Genomic DNA, 10,574 nt, shown 5'->3' on the forward strand with positions numbered 1-10,574 from the left:
TAGACATAACTATATAGGAGATAAATAAAATAAATCAATTAAAATACTGAGAAGACATCAGCAAAACAGAAGAGTAATGAATTCCAAAACTTCCCCTCCATAAAAGCAATAAAAAATGGGTAAAATTCTCAAAATTAACTTTTTCCAGAAGTCTGAAAATTAATCAAAACCTCCCAGCAACCCAGGGAGAATTTAATCAAGAAACATTGCTGAATCTCATAAAGAAAAGCCAAAAGCCAGCTTTGTGGCAACTGAACATACTCTAATCTCATCCTTGACTTCCCAGCTCTGTGGCTGGGAAGATTAACAGCCACATTCCCAGTGCCTGACAGAGTATTATGGGTCTAGAGTACTTTTAAAAGCCTTAATCCCAACAAAAAGTTATTATTTGGCCTAGTTGGTGTTTCCCTGGCAGACACTGGAAAGGTGTCACTCTTTCTTCTCTTCAGAGGCCTTTGTTGAGTATTTTTTAATTACAGCTACCTGAGGTAATAGATAATAGTTGGGTCAAACAATAGGCTAACCAAAACACTTAAAAGGAAAAGCTGAGAAGCGAGATATCTACATGGGCTTTGAAGAGCTCCCGCACAGTCCTGGGAATCTACAAGGAGTGTGAGTGTGCTAAGGAAAATACCTGAGAAAGCTTCAGTCTCTTACCTCTAACTGACCTTAAGACTCTCCAAGCAAGAAGTGAAGGCTAAGGCATAGTGGTCAACTAGCTGGCTGACCGTTAAGCAGCATCCCAGCACCCACAGAGAAATGCTCAGCAGAAACACAAAGACTGGGAGACTTACTGGTTAATCATTTAAAGAAATCTTTGTCAAGTGATTAGCCAGCCACCATGTGAAGCAAGTAGAGACTTCAGTGGCCACATACTACAAAGCACAGACTTTAACTAATCCGTTCATGAAAATCACTAAACAAACAACAACTACTAAGACAAGAAGCAACAATAACAAAACAAAGAAAATATTATTGCCAGAGTTGCCACACTGTGTCATTTGAAATGTCCAATTTTCAAAACAAAAAAGGAGCGGGGAGAGACATTCAAAAACACACAAAAAGGAATAACTGGTATGCAGAAAAAATAGAAATTAATACAAACTGTCCACGTGGAAACCCAGGCATTGGAATTACTAGACAATCAGCTATTTTAAATCAGCTATCCTCTCTTAAAATCAAAATAGCTATGGTTAAATAACTAAAGGAAAGTGTAAAAACAATGCTTTAACAAATAGATAATATCAATAAAGAGATTATTTTATTATTAATTATTAAAAGAAATTAAATAGAAACACTGGAGTTGAAAAGTACAATAACTGAAAAGAAAAATGATTACAAGAAATAAAGAGCAAAATGAGCAGGCAGAAAAAAAGAATCTGCAAATTTGAAGATATGTCAATTGAGATAATCCAATATGAGGAACAGAAGGAGAAAAGAATAAAGAAAAATGAACAGAGTGCAGTGACTTCTGGGACACCATCAAGCATACTATCAAATGTACAGTGGGTGCCCCAGAAGGACAGGATAAAGAGAATGTGTAAAAACAATATTTAAACAAACAGGCCAAAAGCCTCCCAAATTTTATGAAAAATTTTAATCTACACATATGAGAAGCTACAAGAACTACAAAAAAGATAAACTCAAGTATACCCCAACCAAGACATGCTTGAAAGCTCAAGACAGAGAGAAATCTTAAAAGCAGCAAGAGAGAAGTGATTCATCATATACAAAGATTTACCAGTAAGAATAATAGCTAATTTCTCATCAGAAACCATGGTGGAGGCCAGAAGGCAGTGAGATTACATGTTCAAAGAGCTGAAAGAAAAAAATTGGCAACCAAGAATTCTATACCTAGCAAAACTATCCTTTAAAAAAGAAGAAATTAAGATATCCAACATAAACCAAAACTGACAGGGCTTGTGCCCAGCACACCTGCTCTATAAGAAATATTAAATGGAGTTCTACAGGCTGAAATGAAATTAAAGTAGCTTGAGTCCACAAGCAGAAATAAAGAGCACTGGCAAAGGTAAATACACAGATAAATGTAAAAGAGAGTATAATTGAATGTTTGCAGATAATTCCTTTTTTCTATCTGATTTGAGAAACAACTGCATAATGCAATAATTATAAATCCAAGTTGATGGACATACAATGTATAAAGATGTAATTTGTGGCAATAAGAGCACAAAGAAGCAAATGAAACTATATAGGAGCAAAGGTTTTGCATACCATTGAAATTGAGCAGTTATTAATCTAATTTTTATAAATTAGACTGTTATAAATTAAGATGTTAATGTTAATCCCCAGGACAACCACTAAGAAAATTATATAGATATATATATGTGCATATATATAAAATTATATATATTTATAAATAAGTCTGTATTTCATATATTATACATATAATTATATATGTGTGTATATATACAAACATTTTATATATAAATAAATATGTATTTACTTATATTTGTGGGACTCCCACTATGCATTTGTAAATACATATGTATATATGTTCACTAGAAACACACACACATATTAAAAGAAATAACAAGCGTGTTAAATTGGTACTCTAGAAAATATGTAACAAGAAAGGAATGCAGCAATGGAGAAACTGAGGGGCAAAAATACATAAGACATATAGAAAACAAATAGCAAAAACGGGAAACCTAAATACTATCTTATTAGCAATTATAGTAAATACAAATGGGTTAATCTCTCCTATTAGGTTGAGATTGGCAGAACTGTTTTTTCAATGAACCAAATATATGTTGAATACAAGATCCATTCTTTAGAGTTAAAGACATAAATAGGTTGAAAATAAAAGAATGGAAAAAGATACACCATACAAACAGTAACCAAAAGAAAGCTGAGTGGCTATACTAATATTTTTAAAATAATCTTTAAGAAAAAATTGTTGTTACTGTAGTGATAGAACATTTAGAAAGATAAAAGTGTTAATCAACCAAGAAGATATAACAATTATATACGTATATGCATCTAACAATATACCCATGAAATACATGAAGCAAGAAATGATTGAATTGAAGGGAGAAATAGACAATTCAATAATAATAGAAAGTTCAATACTCCACTTTCTTTTTTTTCCCAATCACAGTAAGATTCAAGATCCAACATAGCTTACAATGAGGTAGAACTATGTATATTTCAACCTGAATCTATATATATTTCAACCCAAATTTTTTAAAAATCCAGTTTCAGTAATGTGTAGAAAACCAGACAGAAGATCTTCAAAGAAATATAAGACATTCACAATGGTATAAGCAAACTAGTCTTATGTCTATAAAGCACCCCATGCATTCAATAACTAAAGAATACTCCCTTCAGCTGGGCGCGGTGGCTTACGCCTATAATCCCAGCACTTTGGGAGGCCAAAGCAGGTGAATCACCTGAGGTCAGGAGTTTGAGACCAGTCTGACCAACATGGTGAAACCCGATCTCTACTAAAAATACAAACATTAGCCAGGCATGGTGACAAGTGCCTGTAATCCCTGGGAGGGACTGAGGTAGGAGAATTGCTTAGACCCAGGAAGCAGAGGTTACAGTGAGCTGAGATCATGCCACTGCACTCCAGCCTGGGCAACAGAGCAAGACTCCATCTCAAAAAAAAAAAAAAAAAAAAGAATACTCCCTTCATCAAATGGTATTGTGATAGCAAGATATACACATGAAAAAGAATAAAGTTGGACCCTTTCCTCACTCAATATAAAAAAATTAATTCAAAATGTATCAACTTGAATATAAGAAATGAATGATAAAACTAGACAAAAACATAGGTACAAGTCTTCATAATATTGGATTAAGCAATGGCTTATTGACTATGACACTGAAAACACAAGCAACTGAAGAAAAAATAAATTAATCAGAATTTATTAAAATTAAAAATTTTGTGTGTCAAAGTACACTATCAAGAAAATGAAAAACAATGCACATAGTAGGAAAAAATTACATATCTAATAAGAGTCTATTATTTAGAATATATAAATAACACTTATATAGCTAAAAAGACAAGTCACACAATTTTAAAGTGAAAAAGATGATTTGAATAAACATTTTTCCAAGGAAGATATACAAATGCCAATGAGCACATGAAAAAATGTTGACCATCATCAGAGATATACATATCAAAACCACAATGAGATACCACTTTACAACCTTTAAGATGGCTTTTATTTAAAAAAAAAAAAATGCTAAGGAAGATAATCATTGGTGAAGCTGTGGAGAGTTGGAACTCTCATACATTTCTGGTGGGAATGTAAAGAGCTCCAGCTACTATAAAAGCAGTTTGGCAGTTTCTCAAAAAGCTAAACATTAAATTACCATATGATCCAGCAATTCAATCCTGGGTATAAATCAAAAGGAATTAAAAACAGAAACTTGAATAGATATTTTTATGTCAATGTTCATTGCAGCATTATTCACAATAGCCAAAAGTTACAAACAACTTAATTGCTCATCAACAGACAAATGAGTGAATAAAATAAGTAGTACACATACAATGGAATATTATTCAGCCACAAAAAGGAATGAAGTTTTAATACATGCTACAATATGGGTGAACCATGAAGACATGATACTAAGTTCAAAAAACAGAAACAAGGCCGGGTGTGGTGGCTCACATCTGTAAACCCAGCACTTTGGGAGGCCGAGGCAGGCGGATCACCTGAGGTCTGGAATTCGAGACCAGCCTGACCAACATGGAGAAACCCCGTCTCTACTAAAAATACAGAATTAGCTGGGCGTGGTGGTGCATCTCTGTAATCCCAGCTATTTGGGAGGCTGAGGCAGGAGAATTGCTTGAACCTGGGAGGTGGAGGTTGTGGTGAGCTGAGATCATGCCATTGCACTCCAGCCTGGGCAACAAGAGCAAAACTCCATCTCAGAAAAAAAAAAAAAAAAAAAAAAACAGGAACAAAAGGACAAACAATAGGTAAATTTATAGAGACAGAAGATAAATTAGAGGTTATTAATGAGGCTGAGGGAGGAAAAAAGACACTATTCAGAAAGCAAAAAAGCAAATAATCTTGTAGGACAAAGTAACCGTAGCATAGGTATCCAACAAGGGACTCCTATACAGGATATATAAAGAACATCTATATATCAGAGAAGGTCTGATAACCCAATTTAAAAATTGAGCAAATAATGTAAACAGGCCCTTCAAAAAAGGAGATATCCAAATGGCAAAAAAAATATGAAAATGTACAGGACATTATTAATCATCAAAGAAATACAATTGAAGCCACAATGAGATACTACTACACACACTCCAGAAAATAAACAAATAATACCAAGTGTTGGTGAGGATGTTCAGCAAAGGAATACTCATATGCTGCTGGTAGAATATAAGTTGGTTCAAGCACTTTTGACAACCATTAGACAGCATTTACTGAAGCTGAACAGTTGCATGCCTTATGACTCATCAGTTCCACTCCTAGGCACAGACTCAAGAGAAATGCCTACATGTAGTCACCAAAAGGCATGTTCATAGTAGCGTTATTCATGGTAGTCAAAAACTGAAAACAACCCAAATGTCCATTAAAAAAGAGTGGATGAATAAATCAAATGTATGGATAAAATTTACACAATGGAGCCCTATACAACAATGGAAAAGAAAGCGCTACCACTGTCAACAATGTGAAGGAATCTCACAGGCAGAATATTAAGCAAAAGAAGACAAGCTCAAAAGAATGAAACCATGCAGTTACATTTATACACAGTTTTAAAACACCCAAAAATTAATCTACTGTGAGAAAAGTCAGGATACTGGCTAACATTGAAGGAAGTAATGCTTATGAGGAGGCATGAGGAAGCGTATTGAGTGCTTGCAATGCTCAATATCTGTATTTAGATGGGATATAGACAAGCATGTTGATTCTGTAATAATTCGTCATGGTGTGTGCACTGTTCATTGTGTATGTCAAAAGTTTTACCAAAGAAGGCATTTGGAAGGCAAGGCAAGAGAGGTCATCCAGAAACTGCCAGAAGAAGTGTACATAAAAAGCAGTCCAGGTGAGAGTGAGTTTGAGCAGAATCTGCAAGCAAAGTCAAAAAGCAAGACCAGATTACTCTCTTATCACATTTTTCAGGAATCAAGTGCTTCGTCTTGCTGAAATGGAGCAGCTGCTATTCTGAGTATGAAAGAGAGACATTTAGAAAGGCTGACTTGGTCCTCATGGAAAACTTTATCACACTTGCCTCCTCTCATAGTTTTGAACCATCTTCAATTCCTTCCTGATAGCACAAAAGGAAGAAATGTGCTTGCACAGAGCTGACTGGGAAAAAAAAAAGTGTCTCTGAAGGTGACCAGGGAACAATATTAGGCAGATTTCAGAAGGCAAGTGTGCAGTACTGGAAGTCCAGCACACAATTCTCCTGTATGTCAGAACTCATAGCTCCTTCAGCAGCTCTGCTAACAAGCACAGTTGAGTGCATGCCACGTGTCAGGATGTGCTCTACGCTCTTGATATGTATTAACTTGTTTAATCCTCACAACAAGCCTATGAAGCGTAGTTTAGTGTCATCATTCCATTTGACAGATGAGGATATTAAAGTACAAAACTAGACACCTTGACAAGCTCCCACTGCTGGTTAGTAGCGGAGCTGGCATTTGGCCTGTGCTCTCCACCTCTGCAAGATACCACCTCCTACTAACACAGACCCAGATTGCCTCTGCATATTACCAAAGGCAGCTTCTGCAAGACTAGGTTCATTTCTGGAGAAATATTCTTAGAGAATTCAAATCCAATGCACAAAATCCATGCACCTAGAAGGTAAAATGTGCCTTCCAGAGGAAAACGCTGGGACGCTGTTTGATTCCACCCCAGAGATATCACATGGCTAATAAAAAGACTAACCTCAAATTTTTACAGAAATGACAACAAACACAATTTCAACTATAAATGATGTTCTTTTCAAGAGGTCCACACGTGCTATGGAAAGTCTGATTCAATCCCAGGCTCAAGTCCTGCTCTTTATTCTATAAAACTGAATGACAATGGGCCCTAGCAAAAAGGTTTTCCCTTTAGTGACAATGTCTCAAGGGCACACTTGTCAGTCAAGAAAACCATCTGTATTGGGTTTCTAGCCATTACTCCAGGCAGTGCCTATAGGATGGTGGCCTCCCAATGATGCCATAGCCCCTGGAAGTCACTTGGCACTCGCCTTCAGAAGCAGCACATCAGCACTTCAGGAGAGCTGTACCCTGAGCTGGCACTGCTGAGATCCTTCCCTCTGTCCTCCCTCCTCACTATCTGGAGTGCTCCAGAAGCAGACTGACAGATGGGGGTTCCCATGAGTATTCCTTGCTGCGTCTAAGGGCTGGAATGTGGGCTGAAATGTGGAAGCACAGATATACACTGGCCCAGTGATCCCATCCTAACGCACTGGACCCTGAACTGGTCCACACTGGGAAGGTCTGCATTGAGGTATAGCATGGCTGCTTCTTTTGAACCACATCTTTATCATTTATGGGGATTTGTAAATATCAGCTTCCAATCTTGGCAAAGAAGTGAATGCACATTTTGGAATGTGTTATAGATCAGCTGGGGCACGGTTAACAAGCCCATTATTTTCTAGCACACAATCTATTCATGCCCCTCTCACGTCATTCCCAGTCCCCTCTCTGTTTACAACCGATGGAGTCAACTCCTTCAAAAACCGCTATACCAATACCGCTGAGACTAAAAAAAATAACAAATGGATAATGTGGTTGCTAAGTGTGTGGCCCTGTTGGTGCTGTGCCTAAGTGAAAGGATGCCGTTGCCTCAAGGATCGCCTTCCAGGGAAGGGAATACGGCTCTGCATGCTTCTTTCCAGATCATTTCTACAAAATTTCAGGTCTCATCCACCGCAATACAAACTTTTGTGTAAATGGAAAATGTCCAAAAAATGCAAGCCAAGGACAAAATAATTGTTCCGGTTTCTAATAGTTCTATTAATCATATTTCATTCTGATGTTCATACTCCTACAGTTTCCATGCTCATAATCTAGTGGAGAGCCCAACACCTTCCTCCCACACTGGAAACACTCTAGCCCCCCACCCCCTTGAATCCTAAAAAAAGAAAAGGAAGGCAAGTTGCATTCTCACCCTTGGGCCTTCTGCCCACATCCCCTGTTCTGGTATCAGTGACCTAGGCACACATCAAGTTCTTGAGACAACCGCGGAATCACAGCCTGAGGGCTGAACAGCTGCTTGGCTGCCTGCACTCAGTTTGGCTTCGAAGACCCTGCCTTAAAAACAGAGAGGTTGTGGATAGGGGAGCTCTGTGCAGGCCAACCCCAACAGGGGAGTAGACAGCCCACCTTAGCCTCATCCCACCTTCACTGATCACAGGCTGCAGGGCCTCAAAGAGGCTGCTCAGCATTTCTGAACTTCATTTTTCTCACCTGTAGCGCCAGGGTAGTTAGATTTCTTTACAGGGCTGTTGTGAGGTTTAAATAAATTCGCACACCAAGCCTAGCTCAGTGACTAGCACAGAGCACCAGTCATACATTTTAGTGTGTAGCCAAGAAATGACATCAGATGGCTGTGCTGTGGGAAGAAGGCCCCTACCGGGTGATGCTTCTCCCTATTAACAAGCCTGCGCAGCCCACCCTCAGCTGCCTCTCACCCACCAACCCCACCACCTCCAAAGAAAGAGACCAGAGCTCTGGTATTTATTTCTGTTCGACAATAATGTTTCAGTGTTTCTCTGTCAATAAAGATGCAGGTAATTCCTCAGCTTAATTAAAAGAAAATAATGCCCAGAACACACATAGATGTGCTCTCTACTAATCCAGCCGCAGCACCCTTGGTGACCAGCCTCAGACCACTCTACTCAATCTCTAGAGCAGCCCACAGGCCACAGATGCTACTTCATGGTCAGTATCTGCTCTGTTTCCTCCTCTGCAGACACTGGCTGTCAGCCTTGGATTTTTCATTCGTCATTGGGTTTTTCTCTGAAATACCATTCTTATTTATTTTGCCCCAACCTTTTGGTATGCACAAGTTTCATTTTTCAGAAAGGAAAGATAAGGAAGTCAACCCGAGGGAATGGTTTTGAGATTTTTACCCACATCTGATCAATATACGTTACAAATCATAAAAACTTTAAAGGCTTTGTTCCAAAAGAGAGAAAAGAAAAAAGAAAATCCAAGAATGTAACTGGGGAGACTCTTAATCAAGTTTTGCAAGCCCCTCAGTCCCAGAGGGTCTTCAGTTGAAGAGTTTTACAGATTTTATTAAAGATCAGATTTCTTTTTTTAAAATTAAAATAGAAAATAATTAAAATTAAAATAAAATAAAAAACTCTACCCAAAAGTTTCCCTTTCGTCTATTGATGCTTATTGACCATGCTATGGATAAATCACTCTCCCGAGAGTCTTGCTCTGGGAACGTATTATTTCTATTTTTTGCTTTTTAAGTCACTGTCAATTACTATGGTGTGTGCTGCTGGCATTACTAGTGCCCCCGCAATGGGCTTGATGTTCTCAGCCCTGCCACAGCTAGGACACCCTGGGCCTGCCACCTCCATGAAGACACTCAGACTTCTGCATGGAGTAGGCAGTTCTGACCCAAACCTTCATACAGAGCCTCAAAGTCCAACCATTCCCAGTTGGGTTTGTTTTTATTGTTGGTGAGGAGGTAGAGTATGTGTGGGGGCAGAAAGGGGGTTCTGTTTTGGGCAAACACAAGACAAGGCAGAAAGCCAGTCAGAGAGGCAAACAGGAGAGCAGCCTCTTCTGCAACCATCACGCTTGCAGCCCACCTTCCAGCTGCGGGGACACAGTATTGTCATCTGTTGAAAAGGCAAGACGATGTCTGGGTGTCCTTAACGGAGCTTTGTGAGGCCCTGGGCCTCAGGTAGGCTCTCCACTCCTCTGCTGGGGTCGGCGTGCAAAGGGAGTGTGCCTGCTCCTTGAGTGCCTCGTCTTTCCACAGCAAAGGACCACATGTGTGGGTTTGTTCTTTGTGCTCCCTGCAAGGGTTAATCCAGGTAATGACTGAAAATGTCTTCGCCAAATACGTAAAACACAATCTCAGCCCCAAGACCAAATGGTTTCAATTCCCCTCCCGCTCAACATCCTCCCTCCTGCCTTCATGATAACTCCAGGCGGACAAGTCGGGCAGGTCAGCAAGCGCCAGGACTCCGTCCTCCCACAGCTGACACACGGACCTGCTCTGCCTTTCTCAGGATAACCTTGCCGCAATGCCTACTTCTGTTCTGTGTCGCCTTCCTTGAAGCTTTCCTTATTTTATTACCAGCCAGAGGGCAAAGGTTTCTTCATGGAGTGCCGTCAGCCACTGCCGCTCCCGGGTGACAAGGTTATCCATTTCTGCTGACCAGAAAGCAGCCACGACAGCCATGGCTAGCCCTGAGCCAGGGCAGAGAAGGGTGTGGGACTGTTACGCAGGAAATCGGAGATTTCTTTCTCTCTCTCTCTCTCTCTCTGTGTGTGTGTGTGTGTGTGTGTGTGTGTGTGTGTGTGTGTGTGTGTCTAGTTTCTCTCTCTGTCTCTCTAGCTCTCGCTTCTTTTTTTTTTTTTTTTTTTTTTTTTTTTTTTTTTTTTTTTT

This window comes from Rhinopithecus bieti, unplaced genomic scaffold (genome assembly GCF_001698545.2).
Source record: "Rhinopithecus bieti isolate Rb0 unplaced genomic scaffold, ASM169854v2 scaffold_42219, whole genome shotgun sequence".
NCBI classification, from domain to species: Eukaryota; Metazoa; Chordata; class Mammalia; order Primates; family Cercopithecidae; genus Rhinopithecus; species Rhinopithecus bieti.